General features: G+C 45.4%; 1 protein-coding gene across 1 annotated transcript in view; it reads right to left on the bottom strand.

Moving 5' to 3' along the window:
• LOC123990367 (disks large-associated protein 2) overlaps positions 1–20,303 on the bottom strand; it is an 86,867-nt gene that overhangs the window by 61,370 nt on the left and 5,194 nt on the right. The window lies entirely within an intron of this gene.

Raw genomic sequence — 20,303 nt, 5'->3', positions numbered from 1 at the left:
AGACCACTGCAAATGTACCAGGACCTGGCCGTCCCTCTAAACGTTCAGCTCATACAAGGAGAAGACTGATCAGAGATGCAGCCAAGAGGCCCATGATCACTCTGGATGAACTGCAGAGATCTACAGCTGAGGTGGGAGACTCTGTCCATCGGACAACAATCAGTCGTATATTGCACACATCTGGCCTTTATGGAAGTGTGGCAAGAAGAAAGCCATTTCTTAAAGATATCCATAAAAAGTGTTGTTTAAAGTTTGCCACAAGCCACCTGGGAGACACACCAAACATGTGGAGGAAGGTGCTCTGGTCAGATGAAACCAAAATGGAACTTTTTGGCAACAATGCAAAATGTTATGTTTGGCGTAAAAGCAACAAAAATTAAAATTGATGGGAAGATGGATGGAGCCAAATACAGGACCATTCTGGAAGAAAACCTGATGGAGTCTGCAAAAGACCTGAGACTGGGACGGAGATTTGTCTTCCAACAAGACAATGATGCAAAACATAAAGCAAAATTTACAATGGAATGGTTCAAAAATAAACATATCCAGGTGTTATAATGGCCAAGTCAAAGTCCAGACCTGAATCCAATCGAGAATCTGTGGAAAGAACTGAAAACTGCTGTTCACAAATGCTCTCCATCCAACCTCACTGAGCTCGAGCTGTTTTGCAAGGAGGAATGGGGAAAAAATTCAGTCTCTCGATGTACAAAACTGATAGAGACATACCCCAAGCGACTTACAGCTGTAATCGCAGCAAAAGGTGGCACTACAAAGTATTAACTTAAGGGGGCTGAATAATTTTGCAAGCCCAATTTTTCAGTTTTTGATTTGTTAAAAAAGTTTGAAATATCCAATAAATGTCGTTCCACTTCATGATTGTGCCCCACTTGTTGTTGATTCTTCACAAAAAAATACAGTTTTAGATCTTTATGTTTGAAGCCTGAAATGTGGCAAAAGGTCACAAAGTTCAAGGTGGCCGAATACTTTCGCAAGGCACTATAGTATGTTAGTATGGGTATTCGAACACAGCTCTGTTCTTCAAGATGAAGGGAAAATGAAGAGATGAAGCACTCCCAGTTCTGCTGGTGTGGAGAGGATAGGGGAAAGTGTTGGGGATGTTGACACATTTTAATGTTTGGAGATTGACAAAAGGTCTGAATAGGTCAAAAGTGCCGCTTACTTTATGTCGGGTGTCCTGAAAGGCCCTTATTTTGTGTGTGTGTGTGTGTGTGTGTGTGTGTGTGTGTGTGTGTGTGTGTGTGTGTGTGTGTGTGTGTGTGTGTGTGTGTGTGTGTGTGTGTGTGTGTGTGTGTGTGTGTGTGTGTGTGTGTGTGTGTGTGTGTGTGTGTGTGTGTGTGTGTGTGTGTGTGTGTGGCCTCAGGTTACTGCAGCTAGGTGAAAGATAGTAGTGTCAATGCTAGCGCTTAGGGGTACATCACACTGTGTGAAGTGTCTTTCACCTCAGGCAGTGAACAACTCAAACACACACAACACTTGTGACCCAAATCTGGGAGAGAGATCAGACAAAGATTCCATCTTTCAGGCTTGCTAAAACCGAGAAAAAAAAATGTAATCAAATCAAATTGTAGTAATATCTAACAAGTAACACCTAACAATTTCACAACAATACACACAAATCTAGGTAAAGGAATGGAATTAAGAGTATATAAATATTTGTATGAACAATGTCAGCGTGGCATAGACTAAGATACAGTATAATAGGATAGAATGCAGTACATACATATGAGAAGAGTAAAGCAAAATATTTAAACATTATTAAAGTGGCCAGTGATTTCAAGTCTACAGGGCAGCAGCCTCTAATGTGCTAGTTAACAGTCTGATGGCCTTGAGATAGAAGCTGTTTTTCAGACTGAAATGTCAGTGTGCATTAACTTTGTGCAATTCCAGACACAATGATAATGTCCTATTTGAAATACAGTCAGCTCTTAGGGCCAACGGGGCAAAGCAAAATAAATACATTTAAAATGGTGCTAGGGACCTGTTCTGTTCTATGAGCTCCTCCTGTAGCTTCAAAACTGAGTCAATAAGTCTCAAATAACTAACCAATGCGCTGACCAGCAGTATCCCTCCAGCTTGGATCAGAAGTTCAGAACATTTACAAAACCTACTATGAGAGGAGCCCGAGGCCCCAATTCAACTCATTGCAAATAAAGGAACACAGCACTACAGGTTCAAAGTCACACCCTGACCATAGTTTGCTTTGTATGTTTCTATGTTTTGGTTGGTCAGGGTGTGATCTGAGTGGACATTCTATGTTGTGTGTCTAGTTTGTCTGTTTCTGTGTTTGGCCTGATATGGTTCTCAATCAGAGGCAGGTGTTGGTTATTGTCTCTGATTGGGAACCATATTTTGTCATGCAGGTGAAAGAGGACCCAAAAGCGACTTAACAGAAACAGAGTTTATTTAAGTCCAAACAGGGAATAACAGAAATCCTCTAGTCTGTAGAGGGGAAATAACTGGAGAAGCGGCCACAGACTGCAGGTCGCTTCGGGTAGGCGCAGGCCGTAGTTGACAGAGACACCTGCTCACACGCAGCATCTGATGAAGGCAAAAAACACGACAGGACAGGGCGATACACAATCACAGCAAAAACACGACAGGACAGGGCGAAACGCAATCACAGCATGGTGAATACTAAACAAGGAACCGACGGAACAGGAACGGAACACAAAGGAATAAATAGGGACTCTAATCAGGGGAAAGGATCGGGAACAGGTGTGGGAAGACTAAATGATGATTAGGGGAATAGGAACAGCTGGGAGCAGGAACGGAACGATAGAGAGAAGAGAGAGCGAGAGAGTGAGAGAGGGAGGGGGAGAGAGAGGGATAGAAGGAGGGAAAGAACCAAATAAGACCAGCAGAGGGAAACGAATAGAATGGGGAGCACAGGGACAAGACATGATAATAAATGACAAACATGACAGTACCCCCACTCACCGAGCGCCTCCTGGCGCACTCGAGGAGGAATCCTGGCGGCAACGGAGGAAATCATCGATGAGTGAACGGTCCAGCACGTCCCGAGACGGAACCCAACTCCTCTCCTCAGGACCGTAACCCTCCCAATCCACTAAGTATTGGTGACCCCGTCCCCGAGAACGCATGTCCATGATCTTATGTACCTTGTAAATAGGTGCGCTCTCGACAAGGACGGGAGGGGGAGGGAAGACGAACGGGGGTGCGAAGAAAGGGCTTAACACAGGAGACATGGAAGACAGGATGGACGCGACGAAGATGTCGCGGAAGAAGCAGTCGCACAGCGACAGGATTGACGACCTGGGAGACACGGAACGGACCAATGAACCGCGGGAGTCAACTTACGAGAAGCTGTCGTAAGAGGAAGGTTGCGAGTGGAAAGCCACACTCTCTGGCCGCAACAATACCTTGGACTCTTAATCCTGCGTTTATTGGCGGCTCTCACAGTCTTCCCCGCAGACAAAGGCAGACCGGTAATGAAGTCTAAGGCGATGTGAGACCATGGTCGAGAAGGAATGGGAGCGGTCTGAGACGACCGGCAGGAGGAGAGTTACCCGACTTAGTCTGCGCGCAGTCCGAACAAGCAGCCACGAAACGGCGCGTGTCACGCTCCTGAGTCGGCCACCAAAAGCGCTGGCGAATAGACGCAAGAGTGCCTCGAACACCGGGATGACCAACTAACTTGGCAGAGTGAGCCCACTGAAGAACAGCCAGACGAGTGAAACAGGAACGAAAAGGAGGTTACTAGGACAAGCGCGCGGCGACGCAGTGTGCGTGAGTGCTTGCTTAACCTGTCTTTCAATTCCCCAGACTGTTAACCCGACAACACGCCCATAAGGAAGAATCCCCTCGGGATCAGTAGAAGCCACAGAAGAACTAAACAGACGGGATAAGGCATCAGGCTTGGTGTTCTTGCTACCCGGACGGTAAGAAATCACAAACTCGAAACGAGCGAAAAACAACGCCCAACGAGCTTGACGGGCATTAAGTCGTTTGGCAGAACGGATGTACTCAAGGTTCTTATGGTCTGTCCAAACGACAAAGGAACGGTTTTCCAACCACTGTCGCCATTCGCCTAGGGCTAAGCGGATGGCGAGCAGTTCACGGTTACCCACATCATAGTTGCGCTCAGATGGCGACAGGCGATTAAGCGCAAGGATGAACCTTATCGTCAGACTGGAAGCGCTGGGATAGAATGGCTCCCACGCCTACCTCTGAAGGCCAACCTCGACAATGAATTGTCTAGTGACGTCAGGAGTAACGAGATAGGAGCGGACGTAAAACGTTCTTTTAGAAGATCAAAAGCTCCCTGGGCGGAACCGGACCACTTAAAACACGTCTTGACAGAAGTAAGAGCTGTGAGAGGGGCAGCAACTTGACCGAAATTACGAATGAAACGCCGATAGAAATTAGCGAAACCTAAAAGCGCTGCAACTTATTGGAACGGGCCAATCACTGACAGCTTGACCTTAGCGTCCATCTGAATGCCTTCAGCGGAAATAACGGAACCGAGAAAAGTAACGGAGGAGACATGAAAAGAGCACTTCAGCCTTTACGTAGAGACAATTCTCTAAAAGGCGCTGTAGAACACGTCAACGTGCTGAACATGAATCTCGAGTGACGGAGAAAAAATCAGGATATCACAAGATAGACAAAAACAAAGATGTTCAGCATGTCTCTCAGAACATCATTAACTAATGCCTGAAAAACAGCTGGCGCATTGGCGAGACCGAACGGCAGAACCCGGTACTCAAAATGCCCTAACGGAGTGTTAAACGCCGTTGCGCACGAGATGGTAAGCGTTACGAAGGTCCAACTTAGTAAAGCACCTGGCTCCCTGCAGAATCTCGAAGGCTGATGACATAAGGGGAAGCGGATAACGATTCTTAACCGTTATGTCATTCAGCCCTCGATAATCACGCAGGGGCGCAGAGTACCGTCCTTCTGTTAATTATGGTACCGGCGTCAAGAGACACAGACAAATAATCCTCGAGAGCCTTACGTTCGGGAGCCGACAGAGAGTATAGTCTACCTCGAGGAGGAGTGGTCCCCGGAAGGAGATCAATACTACAATCATACGACCGGTGAGGAGGAAGGGAGTTGGCTCGGGACCGACTGAAGACCGTGCGCAGATCATGATATTCCTCCGGCACTCCTGTCAAATCGCCAGGTTCCTCCTGAGAAGTAGGGACAGAAGAAACATTAAACACTTCACATGACAAGAAACGTTCCAGGATAGGATAGAATTACTAGACCAATTAATAGAAGGATTATGACATACTAGCCAGGGATGACCCAAAACAACAGGTGTAAACGGTGAACGGAAAATCAAAAAAGAAATAGTCTCACTGTGGTTACCAGATACTGTGAGAGTTAAAGGTAGTGTCTCAAATTTGATACTGGGAAGATGACTACCATCTAAGGCAAACATGGGCGTAGGCTTGTCTAACGGTCTGAAAGGAATGTTATGTTTCAACCCATGCTTCTGTCCATGAAACAACCCTCAGCCCCAGAGTCAATCAAGGCACTGCATGTAGCAGAACCGGTCCAGCGTAGATGGACCGACATAGTAGTACAAGATCTAGATGAAGAGACCTGAGTAGTAGCGCTCACCAGTAGCCCTCCGCTTACTGATGGGCTCTGGCCTCTTACTGGACATGAATTAACAAAATGTCCATCAACTCCGCAATAGAGGCACAGGCGGTTGGTGATCCTCCGTTCCTCTCCTTAGTCGAGATGCGAATCCCTCCCAGCTGCATGGGCTCAGTCTCAAAGCCAGAGGAGGGAGATGGTTGCGATGCGGAGCAGGGAAACACCGTTGATGCGAGCTCTCTTCCACGAGCCCGGTGACAAGATCTACCCGTCGTTCTATGCGGATGGCGAGAGCAATCAAAGAGTCCACATCTGAAGGAACCTCCCGGGAGAGAATCTCATCCTTAACCACTGCGTGGAGTCCCTCCAGAAAACGAGCGAGCAGCGCCGGCTCGTTCCACTCACTAGAGGCAGCAAGAGTGCGAAACTCAATAGAATAATCCGTTATGGACCGTTCACCTTGGCATAAGGAAGCCAGGGCCCTAGAAGCCTCCCTACCAAAAACTGAACGGTCAAAAACCCGAATCATCTCCTCTTTAAAGTTCTGGAACTTGTTAGAGCAATCAGCCCTGCCTCCCAGATAGCTGTGCCCCATTCTCGAGCCCGGCCAGTAAGGAGTGAAATGACGTAAGCAACCCGAGCTCTCTCTCTAGAGTATGTGTTGGGTTGGAGAGAGAACACAATCTCACACTGCGTGAGAAAGGAGCGGCACTCAGTGGGCTGCCCGGAGTAGCAAGGTGGGTTATTAACCCTAGGTTCTGGAGGCTCGGCAGGCCAGGAAGTAACAGGTGGCACGAGACGTAGACTCTGGAACTGTCCAGAGAGGTCGGAAACCTGAGCGGCCAGGTTCACCACGGCATGGCGAGCAGCAGACAATTCCTGCTCGTGTCTGCCGAGCATGGCTCCTTGGATCTTGACGGCAGTGTAACGAGCGTCTGAAGTCGCTGGGTCCATTCCTTGGTCGGTTCCTTCTGTCATGCAGGTGAAAGAGGACAAAATCGACTTAACAGAAACAGAGTTTATTTAAGTCCAAACAGGGAATAACAGAAATCCTCTAGTCTGTAGAGGGGAAATAACTGGAGAAGCGGCCACAGACTGCAGGTCGCTTCGGGTAGGCGCAGGCCGTAGTTGACAGAGACACCTGCTCACACGCAGCATCTGATGAAGGCAAAAAACACGACAGGACAGGGCGATACACAATCACAGCAAAAACACGACAGGACAGGGCGAAACGCAATCACAGCATGGTGAATACTAAACAAGGAACCGACGGAACAGGAACGGAACACAAAGGAATAAATAGGGACTCTAATCAGGGGAAAGGATCGGGAACAGGTGTGGGAAGACTAAATGATGATTAGGGGAATAGGAACAGCTGGGAGCAGGAACGGAACGATAGAGAGAAGAGAGAGCGAGAGAGTGAGAGAGGGAGGGGGAGAGAGAGGGATAGAAGGAGGGAAAGAACCAAATAAGACCAGCAGAGGGAAACGAATAGAATGGGGAGCACAGGGACAAGACATGATAATAAATGACAAACATGACATATTTAGGTAGCCTGTTTGGTGTTGGGTTTTGTGGGTGATTGTTCCTGTCTTTGTTTGTTGCACCAGATTGGGCTGTTTTCGGTTGTCTTATTTTGTATTATACATTGTTCAAGTTATCATCTTTATTACAGCTGTTTATAAATAACCACGCTGCGTTTTGGTCTGCCTCTCCTTCCCAGGAAGAAGCCCGTAACATTCAATCAGTTGACAAAGTGTTAAGTTAAAGCCAATACACCCCACAAGCTGTTCCTCACACATAAATCACTGTTGGATATTAGGGCAAAACCACACAAAGGCCCTATAAATAATTTATATATGTAATTATATGCAAAACCACACCTGTCCTTAAAATACAGACACTGTGATTGTCCTTTATCTGACTGCAATTGATTGAATTGGTGGCATAAGATTGTCTACCTGTCGTACAGGAGTCAGATTCATCCAGACAGGCTTGGTTTATTATGGACAGTCAGGCAGGCTGATGTGGTATAGCCAGCAGGCCCCTTTCAGGCTGCCCAGTATCAGGCCCTGGCCCCCTGGGCCTCCGGTTTCTTTTTCAGTCTCTCTCTCTCTCTCTCTCTCTCTGTGCAGTGGTTCCACAGCAGCAGATGGTGAGTACATGATGGGCAATCATCACTTATCTCCAAGATCTTCCCCGTCAGCAGTCCACCGCCTGGGGAGCTACAGTAAGAGACAGCTCCCATCTACTGTTGTCCATCTGTGTCAGTGGGGTGTTTAAAGGGGACGGGTGAGTGGAAGGAGGGGTGTGGTACTGATATAGTCACAATGTACTGAGGCGTACTAAGTTTGGTTTCATGTACTGTTGTGTAACCCTCTCACTTGGCTCGGATTTGCCTCTCACGATGTTACCTTACTTAGAATATCTGAACAGCATGGGATATTAGGTGAGAAGGACATCTCCAATAAGAATCCCTATTGTAAACTCGCTAGGGTGATGACAAGTAGGGGATTACCTTCAGATAGAATGATTATAGATTTGTGTTATTCCATAAAGATATGCTTTCCCATGCATTGAATGAAACTGAAACTGTAAATGACTCCACCAATGCAACAGACAAAAGGTTCAAGATGTACATTACCACATTTTCAATGTACCACATCAAAATAAATACAAATAATGAACCCCAATGATTTCTCACAACCCATGTCCAAATTACTGGCAAGCTTGCTTGAACCCGTTGGCGCGAGTTGGAGCTCAAAAATGACGATACGCATAGAGTCCCGAATCAACCCACAGTTGTGGTTACTCACTACTTGTAGATATTTCCTCAGCAAAGTATAGCAGTTCTGTGCAGGTGTCCCCACTAGATCCACAGCTATCAATGCAGACAGTACTCCTTAGCAGCAACAGATATCCCATGGAAACATGAACTCGTCTCCCACAAGCAATTCTCTCCAGGTCTGGCACGATGCTAGGCTAACCTCGAGCTGTCAAATACCTCCACAATAAGACTGTAGCTTCAGTCTCTCTACTAAGTCTTTCTTAACAAAATAGTAATAACTCTCTTATGAAATGAAATCAGTATTCCCCTTCACAACTCGGTAGATATGGGTTTTGTTATACTTTTATTGTCTTTTATAGTTTTTCTTTACCTACACTAATAATGTCTCTCCATCCTTTTTCAACCTCTCTTTCCCATTCCTTCTGTTAACCAGGTCAACTCTCCTATTGGCCACAGCTTAACAAGCTACCTTATTGGTCAAAACTTAAACTTAAAAGTAAACCAACTTGTTCTTTAAACAAAATATTCCTTTAAAAAGTGCATTAACAACATTACAATTCAGGAGCAATTCGATCACCTTTTAAATCGAATACCAATTAAATATAGCAAATAGACTCTATACTTGGTTTTAACAGGGGTATTACAGTTGTAAGTAGCAACTATACTTTCCGATGATGTGGTGTGTCGAGGAATCCTCATTCACCTTTAAAAGCCTGTTGTACGTGTGTGTGTCGAGGAATCCTCATTCACCTTTAAAAGCCTGTTGTACATGTGTGTGTCGAGGAATCCTCATTCACCTTTAAAAGCCTGTTGTGCATGTGTGTGTCGAGGAATCCTCATTCACCTTTAAAAGCCTGTTGTACATGTGTGTGTCGAGGAATCCTCATTCACCTTTAAAAGCCTGTTGTACATGTGTGTGTTGGGGAATTTGATGCCCTATATGAAGAACGGGTGTCCTTGTTCAACAGGACACCCGTTGTTCCACAGATGTAATCAAGTCCAATTATCTCTGAGGCAGCTGCTATGCTACTAGTTACAGGGTCCAGTCCAGGTCCTGGGACTGTGTGTGTGTGTGTGTGTGTGTGTGTGTGTGTGTGTGTGTGTGTGTGTGTGTGTGTGTGTGTGTGTGTGTGTGTGTGTGTGTGTGTGTGTGTGTGTGTGTGTGTGTGTGTGTGTGTGTGTGTGTGTGTGTGTGTGTGTGTGTGTGTGTGTGTGTGTGTGTGTGTGTGTGTGTGTGTGTGTGTGTGTGTGTGTGCCATGAGAAAGGAAAGAGAAAAAAGGAAGAGACAGAGAGAGGTGAGGGGGTTCATCCCAGATTGACATCTTCTTTAGTGAGCCCTTGCTCTCATAACCAGATGTCTATGCAGGCAATTAGTACTGAAGTGTGTGTGTGTGTGTGTGTGTCATGAGAAAGGAGAGAAGAGAGGGGAAAAAGATAGAGAGAGGTGAGGGGGTTCATTCCAGGTTGGGTTTAATGCCCCAGAAAAGCAATCCAAAGATGTAGGAGGGCAGGGGGTTTGTGTCCCGCCACATCAGCTGCCCCCGGTGCGTGCACGCACACACGGACACATACGCACAAACACATACTGAGCAAACCATCACATCATCCAAATGATGCTTTAAGTTTAGGTATATTACATTGGGGAGTAGTTCCGAAAAGGCCGTCTACTGTAACAGTGTCTGATACAAAAATGTGGAAACAGTTAGCTTCTCTCTTGCTATTCCACATGTGTTTTCCCCATACAGCGAATAAGACCACTACAGTCCGGGCAAAAATCTACCGCACCATCAAACAGCTAATGCAGATCATTTCCTGTCTAAATGCTGTTTGCTTTCTCCAAAGTCACCTACTGAGGCAAACAGTTGTGAAGGGTCTCGGCGACAGAGACGGTTAGCCCGGCTGAGTGTTTTCACTATGGAGATGGCCCCTGTCCCCTGTAACTAGGCAACGGCCTGCGACAACTCTCATTTCATCTTGCAGAGTAGGCTTGTGTACCAATCTTAGGCATCACTTCAGTACAGCTTGAGGAGAGAGAAGAGTAGAGGCTCCACAAATAGAGGGAGGAGGGAGGAAATAGGCAAAGGAAGGGGGGGGGGGACTGCCGCATCAACACGTTTATTTGCCCTCAACTGATGCGACTCACAGCTCACAGAACACATAGTACTCTACAGTAGATGTTTGCAGAGAGAGATGGGTACAATGTTGTGAGTCCCTGTAGGACAGCCCCAACAGGACAAGACTTGGTGGCGTCCCAAATGGCACCCTATTCACTACATAGTGCACTACTTTTGACCAGAGCCCGAGGGTCCCTTGTCAAAAGTAGTGCCCTATATAGGGAAAAGGGAGCCATCTGGGATACACCCATGGCCACTCTTCACACAGACCTAGCAATAAATCCATTCCATCTAACTATCACACTTTCCTGTGATACACATACCTTCTGTGACTCTGTAACTGGTGATCACCTCAATCACATGACTTTGCAAATTGGAACAAATAACGTGTAATGAATGATCTATTGTGTGTACAGAAGCTACTGGTAGGAACATGGAACCTAACATTGCTGGGTGAATTTAGGTCTTGTTCTGTGTTAATGAGTGCCTGAAATGAGTGTTGTTTTATGCGTAAAATTCTTCTTTAGTGAGCCCTAGCCCTCTTGACAGATGCTACGCAGATAATTAGTATTGACGTCTGGGGCTGTGAACCTGTGTACGGTGTGTGCGTACGTACATGCGTGCGTGCGTGCGTACAAGTGTAATCCTGTGTGTGTGTGTGTAATGAATGTTGCACACACCCAGACCAGATGGTGCTTACCATGTGTCTGTGTCTCCAGACTACCATGATACAGTGGGTGGGTGACATTACGACTGGGAACCACCAAAGTAAGGTCATTGAGTCCACTGCCCTAAACTATAAATGCCATTGAGGTCAAACCCCTACCAGATACATTAACACAGAGAACTACTCTGATAATTACCTGGTGTGAACCCAGGTATTTCACAGTCTAACACTAGTCAGTGTTTGCCCATTCACATCCAGCTAGTTTTTCGAAAACGTTTCAGAAACGTTACTGGGATGTTTCTGCAGTTTATTGACCTCTCAAAAGTGGCTGTTTTCTCCCAGTGTCGGCAGTGCCCGTGTGTGACTAAGATAGTACAGGCTGTGCAGAACTAGTTGGATAGGAGGTGTGTGGTTCCCCGTCTCTCTCCTCTCAGAGCACAGCATGACACAATGCACACACGTGCTCCCTCTCATAACCACCTAATCTAATACTCAAGGTTACACAAGGTCAATTCCCCATCGTTCCCTTTCAAAGGAAACCTCTAAATCAGTCACTACAATCCACCGTAGGACATCATCAACCTCTTCAGAGAGAACATCAATCAATCATCCAAATGGAGTCATTACGCTAACAATCCATCAATCCAAAGTATTTACATCAGCAGTGGGTCACAAAATGCTTTTACAGAACCATGAACCACCTGGCAGTCACCTGAGGTCCAGCATAAACTGTATACCACCAATAATGTCTACCTCTATACACAGTGACTAATTCATCTGACGAGACAACTGTCGATAATGAAGTGTAACACCCTATTAGGACACTGAGACGAATGACAGTGTGAACTGGCCATATGTGTGTTTCCTTCTAACAATGATTTACATTGGCGTTCTCATTCCCTGGTGAGGCTGAACGAGTTAAGCTTGGCACAAATCCGGATGAGTCTTCCCGGATCAATTACAATGACCCAAGGCTGTATTTCTGGGTTAATTTAGCCCACTGATTGTGCCTGTAGAATGTAGTAGTTTTGCTGTAAAACATGCTCATTTTTTTTTTAGGTAAGTATGGTACCTGACAGGGCTTACCTCGAAGTCAGGTGTGGCTTGAATGATACCAGGCTGGCTTTTCAAAGCAGACTATTCATGCAGTCTTACGCAAACACATGCAAACACCTGTGTAGGTAATTTGGGGGTTGATTACCGTGTGTGTGCGTCGGTATACGGGAGTGTGTTATGTGCGTGTGAATGTGTGTGGGTTTTGTGTGAGAGTGTCAGTGTAGTGCAGTGGTTCCCAACGAGGGTTACTATGACCCCTAGGGGTACTTTTCCTATCCACAGGGGGTACTTGAGAAGACTCATGTCACCATAGGCCTGGTAAAATACACGTGGGGGGGGGGGGGTAATTCAGGGGTACTCAGTTGGTATTACAGTAACCGAAAAAAGGTTGGAACCACTGATGTAGTGTGTGTGAGTGAGTGTGTGTCTATGGTTTGTATATATTATCTTGTGTGTGCACAGTGTCAGTGCAAGATAGTCCACTAACCATTTAATTGAACTATTTAGCAGTCTTATGGCTATTTAGCTGCCTTATGGCATGGGGGTAGAAGCTGTCTCGGAGCGAGCTGGTCCGAGAGCCGATGCTCCGGTATCGTTTGCCGGACAGTGCAGAGTGGACAGTCTATGGCGTGTGTGTGTGTGTGTGTGTGTGTGTGTGTGTGTGTGTGTGTGTGTGTGTGTGTGTGTGTGTGTGTGTGTGTGTGTGTGTGTGTGTGTGTGTGTGTGTGTGTGTGTGTGTGTGTGTGTGTGTGTGTGTGTGTGTGTGTGTGTGTGTGTGTGGTCGTGCATGTGTCTGTCTGTCCAGCCAAGTTAACCAGCTGATTTCGTTCTTCTACCATGCACTAACGGCATTAGCCTGGCCCTGGTCACAGCAGCCTCACCCCAATGCCTGCCTGCCGATGTGGTTACAGTCGTTAGAGCATTAGCCGCTCGGCATTACCAGTGTGGACATGTGCAGCCTGGCACGGCTCTGCTATCCCACTCCCACTCTAACACTCTCCTTATTAGCGCCCTACAGTCCCCTTGGCAGAGCCAAGGCATTGCCAAGAGATCAACCAAGCCCAGGTGGAGATGATACTCTGAGCTCCCTCTCTCCCCCTCCCTAATCCTATAAGCATTCTCCCCCCCACAGAGGTTACTGTAACCCCACTGTTTTTTTCCACAGGGTAACCCAGCACAGAGACAATCCTATTATCTGTTGTGGAGATGTTCACTTTGCATGCTGCCCAAAAAAACAAACAAAAAAATGTTGACTTCATGCTTGGTAAGAACACTAATCAGGAAACACAGGTTGATGTAGTTTTCGGCTCATAGTTCTGTGGGTTTCCACAAGGTAAGGTGAGCATACACCTGACCACTCAACACACACGCACACACATGCACAGTCAATCATTTCTGGGCACTCCCTTGACCCTAGCACTTAGATAGACAGATACTCCTGTGTAAAACTCACAACAAAACCATTATTCAAGTATTAACACTAGCCAGGAGGACAGGAGGACTGGAGGATAGTTGAACATAACAGAGAGAGGCTTTACCCATCTATTCCACAGATAATTGTCAGGATTCTCTGGCTCTCTCTGTTAAGGCCTCTGCATTGCATCACTCCGGCTGAAACCGAGAAAGACCCTTTCACAGCTTTTTTACATCCCCTCTTTCCTCCAGTCCCATGGTGGCCATTTTGTCTGGCCAAAGGTCACACTTGTCTATCATCCTTGTCACCACAAACCCCCAGTAGTCTGTCTTAACCACTGCTCTCAGTCTTCAGCCTCTGGGGAGATCGGAGCAAATGTGGGGTCAGACGCAATCTTTTTTTTCATCTAGTCGCGTTATGGCTATCACTCACACTAAGCTTGAAAGGGCGGCATTTACATTTTGAGGACATGAACAGGGGTAAAATATACATTGAAAAAAATATATAAACGCAACATGCATCATTTCAAAGAGTTTACTGAGTCACAGCTCATATAAGGAAATCAGTCAATTGAAATGAATTCATTCGGCCCTAATCTATGGATTTCACCTGACTGGGAATACAAATATGCATATGTTGGTCACAGAAACAGTACCTTAAAAAAAAGAAGTGGCGCAGACCGGAAAACCAGTCAGTATCTGGTGTGACCACCATTTGCCTCATGCAGCGTGAAACATCTCCTTCGCATAGAGTTGAACAGGCTGTTGATTTTAGCCTGTGGAATGTTGTCAACCTCCTCTTCAATGACTATGTGAAGTTGCTGGATGTTGGCAGGAACTGGAGCACGCTGTTATAAACGTCAATCCAGAGCATCCCAAACGTGGTCAATGGGTGACATGTCTGGTGAGTATGCAGACCATGGAAGAACTGGGACATTTTCAGCTTTTAGGAATTGTGTACAGATTGCGATATGGGGGAGTCCATTATCATGCTGAAACATGAGGTGATGGCACGGATAAATGGCACGGCAATGGGCCTCAGGATCTCGTCACGGTATCTTTGTGCATTCAAATTGCCATCATTAAAATGCAACTGTGTTCGTAGTCCGGAGCTTCTGTCTGCCTATACCATAACCCCACCACCACCATGTGGCACTCTGTTCACAACGTTGACATCAGCAGGGGAGAAGGCTTCCCCAAATATTTGACGAATACATTTTTTTTACATTATAAAATAATTTGTCTTACAACTCTTTCTGTAACACAGAGTGTTTTCATAATTTTCTGTCAATTCGCAAGTGGCTGAATCTCACTGGAGAAATCATCAGAGTGAGGGAAACAGCACCCCTCTGACCTCAGTATCTGTAGCCCATGTATCTGAGTTTTACTTTACATTTACATTTACATTTAAGTCATTTAGCAGACGCTCTTATCCAGAGCGACTTACAAATTGGTGCATTCACCAATTTTACTTGAGCACACACACACACACACACACACACACACACACACACACACACACACACACACACACACACACACACACACACACACACACACACACACACACACACACACACACACACACACACACACACACACATAGAAATCAGTACCATGGACAGCCACATGATACAGTTGAAGTCGGAAGTTTACATACACCTAAGCCAAATACATTTAAACTCAGTTTTTCACCATTTTTTACGTTTAATCCTAGTAAATATTCCCTGTTTTAGGTCAGTTAGGGTCACCACTTTATTTTAAGAATGTTACATGTCAGAATAATAGTAGAGAGAATTATTTACTTCAGCTTTTATTTCTTTCATCACATTCCCAGTGAGTCAGAAGTTTACATACTCTCAATTAGTATTTGGTAGCATTGCCTTTAAATTGTTAAACTTGGGTCAAACATTTCGGGAAGCCTTCCACAACCCACAGTAACCCACAGTAAGTTGGGTGAATTTTGGCCCATTCCTCCTGACAGAGCTGGTGTAACTGAGTCAGGTTTGTCGGCCTCCTTGCTTGCACACGCTTTTTCAGTTCTGTCCACACATTTTCTACAGGATTGAGGTCAGGGCTTTGTGATGGCAACTCCAATACCTTGACTTTGTTGTCCTTAAGCCATTTTGCCAGAACTTTGGAAGTATGCTTGGGGTCATTGTCCATTTGTGCACATCCTTTTATAGAAATAAGCTTTTTGTGAGTATGGAACATTTCTGGGATATTTTATTTCAGCTCATGAAACATGGGACCAACACTTTACATGTTGCATTTCATATTTTTGTTGAGTATAGGTCCGTTCTGATGTGTCAGGATTGAATGTTCTGTAAAATATCTACTGATGACCAAGGCCATTGACTTGCATCTATAATTGTGCTATGATTCATCAAACGATATCTTGGACTCCCCCATAGAAACGACTTGACTTTGGCTGATTTTGTCTGAGGAATCTGTGTGTCATCTGTCATTTGCAGGCCTAAATATAGATCCATGGGGCGCTCCTGCTATCAGCGGTGAAACAGAGAAGATCTTGTATTGGTGAATCACAACACATCAGAGGCTGAATAACCCAACGAGAGAAGAGCATAATCCCACCCACTCTTGAACATACGCACACACAGTCAGTTGCACCCCCGTCCATGAACGTACCCCTGCACACACACACACACACACTGCCGGTTACTCAGTAACACACAATACACGTTAAAACCACCCCCGCAGTACACACACACACACACACACACACACACACACACACACACACACACACACACACACACACACACACACACACACACACACACACACACACACACACACACACACACACACACACACACACACACACACACACACACACACACACACACACACACACACACACACACACACACACACACAGTTAAACCTCTAAACAAGTCAACCTCCACACACACACACACACACATAGAACATGTACTCTCTGGCCCAGATCCTATGAAGCACCACCATCATCGTTTGGAGGAATGTACAAAGCGAGAGAGAGAGAGGAACAAAAAGGGGATGGGAAAAAAACACTACAGCTGCTGAGCATCTCCATGGAAACAGGCTGGAGAGGAGAGCAGCGCATTGCGATCTGCGTTACTGTCAGAGAAAGCATGAATCCAGCCCTCATTAGGGAAGCCACGGAAACCTATTATTTACTGCAACATCTCTCTACCGGAGAACAGAACACATGCTTTAATATCCACCATGAAAGGTTTCCTCTCTACAAACACCTGAGCTCTGGTTCCGCATGGTTCCGCATGCACTCTAACCTCGACACAGAGAGAAGGTCTCAATGCGGATCTGTGGTGGGGATATGATATACTCAGGATGTGCAGTCATGGTGTTTAGCTCCATTTTTAACCCACTAAACGTCTGCAAAAGGAGAGCCTTGAGGCCATGGAACACATGCAGTGTATTAACCATGCTTGCATGATATGGAAAGGGGAATGTGTGTGCCAAATGGACCCATTGACCATAAACGAATGAGTAGTCATGAATAGGGTGGTAAAGAGATTCAACGTTGGATTCACGGTTCAGAATGGGTGCCTACTGTAGATAATGGGTGCCTACTGTAGATAATGGGTGCCTACTGTAGATAATGGGTGCCTACTGTAGATAATGGGTGCCTACTGTAGATAATGGGTGCCTACATCAAGCGGAATATCCCTTTCCCGGCTCCCACAGGAATACCTACACTATGCACACATGCCCAAAAGCACCCTAACGCACATGCGCGCACTTGTTAGTCGCCAAGTCATGAGGAATAATAGTGGTTTTTGATGTGGCACAAAATTTTGGGTGTTTATTTTGGTTAAGTTATTTTGAGACATTTTACTAGCAGAGCTGGCTGCTACTCCAGCATCACACCAAACCCTCATTGCCAATATTGAGGTACTCTCTCTCTCTCTGTGTGTGTGTGCGTGCGTGCGTGCGTAGGAATGAGTAGGAATGTCACACAATCAAAGAGGAGGCTCTGAATGCACTCTAGTCCAACTCGTATTCACTCACACACCCAGTGCATGATGCTAAGCACGACTATCCACCAAACAAGGGATCCAAGTCTTTTAAGCAGTAGGCTATGTAATATCATTATCCTGTATACAGTAGTACACACCATGGACCCCAACAGAAGAACACACACTGAGGATCACATCAACCAATGTCAGACATAAATACTACAGCTTGTTAAACACCGTAGACGAGGTCATAACACTGTAGGATTAGATATGGAGAGAGAGGGCTACACACTGCTTTTATTGCCCATAAAACATACGTGGTGGTAGGCCTCCCATGACTGAAACTAAAGGCCAGATAACGGCGTCACCCGTCTCGTAAATCGAGCTATGAGAATGATTTGCGACAGACAGGTAAACGTGCAATAGTGAGGGAGAAGCTGAAGAGTGGGGCTTTAGGGATGCTAGGCTAACTGCTGGGGAAACCGTTTTAAGGTTGCTATCTGGGGGGAATGGAGCAGCACAGATACCCGAGACAGCGCAGGTCGCTGTGAGGAGCTTCTGCTGTCCTATCCCTCCGAGAATCTCCTCTATATTTACAGGGGATGAGAAATGGCTGTCTCGGTTAGACACAGCTGTCCAACTATTGTGTGTGTGTACGTGTGTGTGCGTGCATGCGCAGAGCTCGACATTAACGCTTGTCCGGGAGAATATATTTTTTTTTAAATTAGATCTGTGTCCTCTGGATGCTATGATCTTATCCCAATTTCTGCAGAGCTCATTCCGATAGGATTGTATTGCATGACAGGCAGAGCGGACTTTCAATCATCCCCGGGTTGGGAGATGTGCTATTGAGATCAAAGAGCAGATCTGTGTAGCCGCGTCTGCACATTTATTGATCATATTTTTTCACAAATGATTTGAATAATGTGGCTAATACAGGTATACTTCATACTGACATTTCTGAACACTTTCCAATTCTCCACTTCTCTTTGGCAGCTGGAAATGAACAGATGGGAATTATTAGTAGCATTAAATGTAGTATATTTTACAAAAGTCATTGTGAGCTTATACGTTTAGATGTTGATTGACGATAATTCAATGGAACATTTTTATTATCAGGCCGATGTGGAGTCGGCTTAACAGACTTTTCACACATCATTATATATTTCACCACTGCTTTCCCTTAGTTAGACTGCGTAAGAGAGCAGAAGGGTTCTGGAAACCTAGATTTCCAACCGGTCTCTAAAAAGTTTCTCACCTCTCCCATGAATTCTGCAATTACAAAAAGGTATAAGAACAAATAATAAACTGTTGAATAAGAAAAAGGCATCTAAAACTAATCCCATCTCAATGGAAATATGACCTATAGTGATCCGGGTGTTATTTCATGTGAATGTAAAAAATAATAATAATAATTAGGGGAATGTGGATTCCTCTCTGTCAAAGGAAATGGAGAAAACTGATGGAAATCCCTGAAGGGACATTTATTTCCCTTCTCTCCTTCAGTTTGATCCATCTTATGTAATGGAGGTGATTGGTAACGTAGATGTAATGGCAAAATGTAGATTTGCGCCTAAATAGACATACACAAAAGATTCCAGATTTTTTATTTATTTATTAAATGTTTTTAAAAAATGCAACTTGATTGTATTTATTAGTAAGAATTTAAAAAAGAAATAAAGAGCCAGAATCTCAATTGGTGGGAATGAAATGGAACAGGTTACATCCACTAGATTCCTCTGAGTTTTAATTGATGAAAAGTGATCCTGAAAAGAACATATTCAATTTGTCTGCAGCAAAGTGATGGAATATGTTGATATCATCAGAGAGATTAGTGGTTTAGTTCATTAGGTGCTAACTTCATACTACACCTTCATTTACCCACACCTCATTTACTGTAATATTATCAGGGCCAGTACCGTACAGCGCATTTGGAAAGTATTCAGACCCGATGACTTCATCCACATTTTGATACAGCCTTACTCTAAAATGGATTTTTAAAGAGACATGTCCCTCGTCAATCTACACACCCATAATGACAAAGCAAAAACTGTTTTTTTCCCGACATATTTTACATGTATTATGAATAGAGCATGTAAAAATCAATGTTACGTAAGTATTCAGACCATTTACTCAGTACTTTATTGAAGTGCCTTTGCCAGCGATTACAGCCTCGAGTCTCCTTGGGTATAACGACGCAAGCTTTGGTGCACCTGTATTTGGGGAGTTTCTCCCATTCTTCTCTACAGATCCTCTCAAGCTCTGTCAGATTGGATGTGGAGCATCGCTGCACAGCTATTTTCAGGTCTATCCAGAGATGTTCGATCGGGTTCAAGTCCAGGCTCTGGCTGGGCCACTCAAGGACATTCAGATACTTGTCCCGAAGCCACACCTGCGTTGTCTTGGCTGTGTGCTTAGGGTCGTTGTCCTGTTGGAAGGTGAACCTTTGCCCCAATCTGAGGTCCTGAGAGCTCTGGAGCAGGTTTTCATGCCTTTCACTGAGGAGTGTCTTCCGTCTGGCCACTCTACCATAAAGGCCTGATTGGTGGAGTGCTGCAGAGATGATTGTCCTTCTGGAAGATTCTCCCATTTCCCCAGACAAACTCTGGAGCTCTGTCAGTGTGACCATCATGTTTTTGTTCACCTCCCTAACCAAGGCCCTTCTCCCCCGATTGCTCAGTTTGGCCGGGCGGCC

The sequence above is a fragment of the Oncorhynchus gorbuscha genome, linkage group LG12 (assembly GCF_021184085.1).
Source record: "Oncorhynchus gorbuscha isolate QuinsamMale2020 ecotype Even-year linkage group LG12, OgorEven_v1.0, whole genome shotgun sequence".
Taxonomy (NCBI): Eukaryota; Metazoa; Chordata; class Actinopteri; order Salmoniformes; family Salmonidae; genus Oncorhynchus; species Oncorhynchus gorbuscha.
Note: the sequence above shows the minus strand (reverse complement) of the source record. Positions and strands in the feature narration are given on the sequence as shown.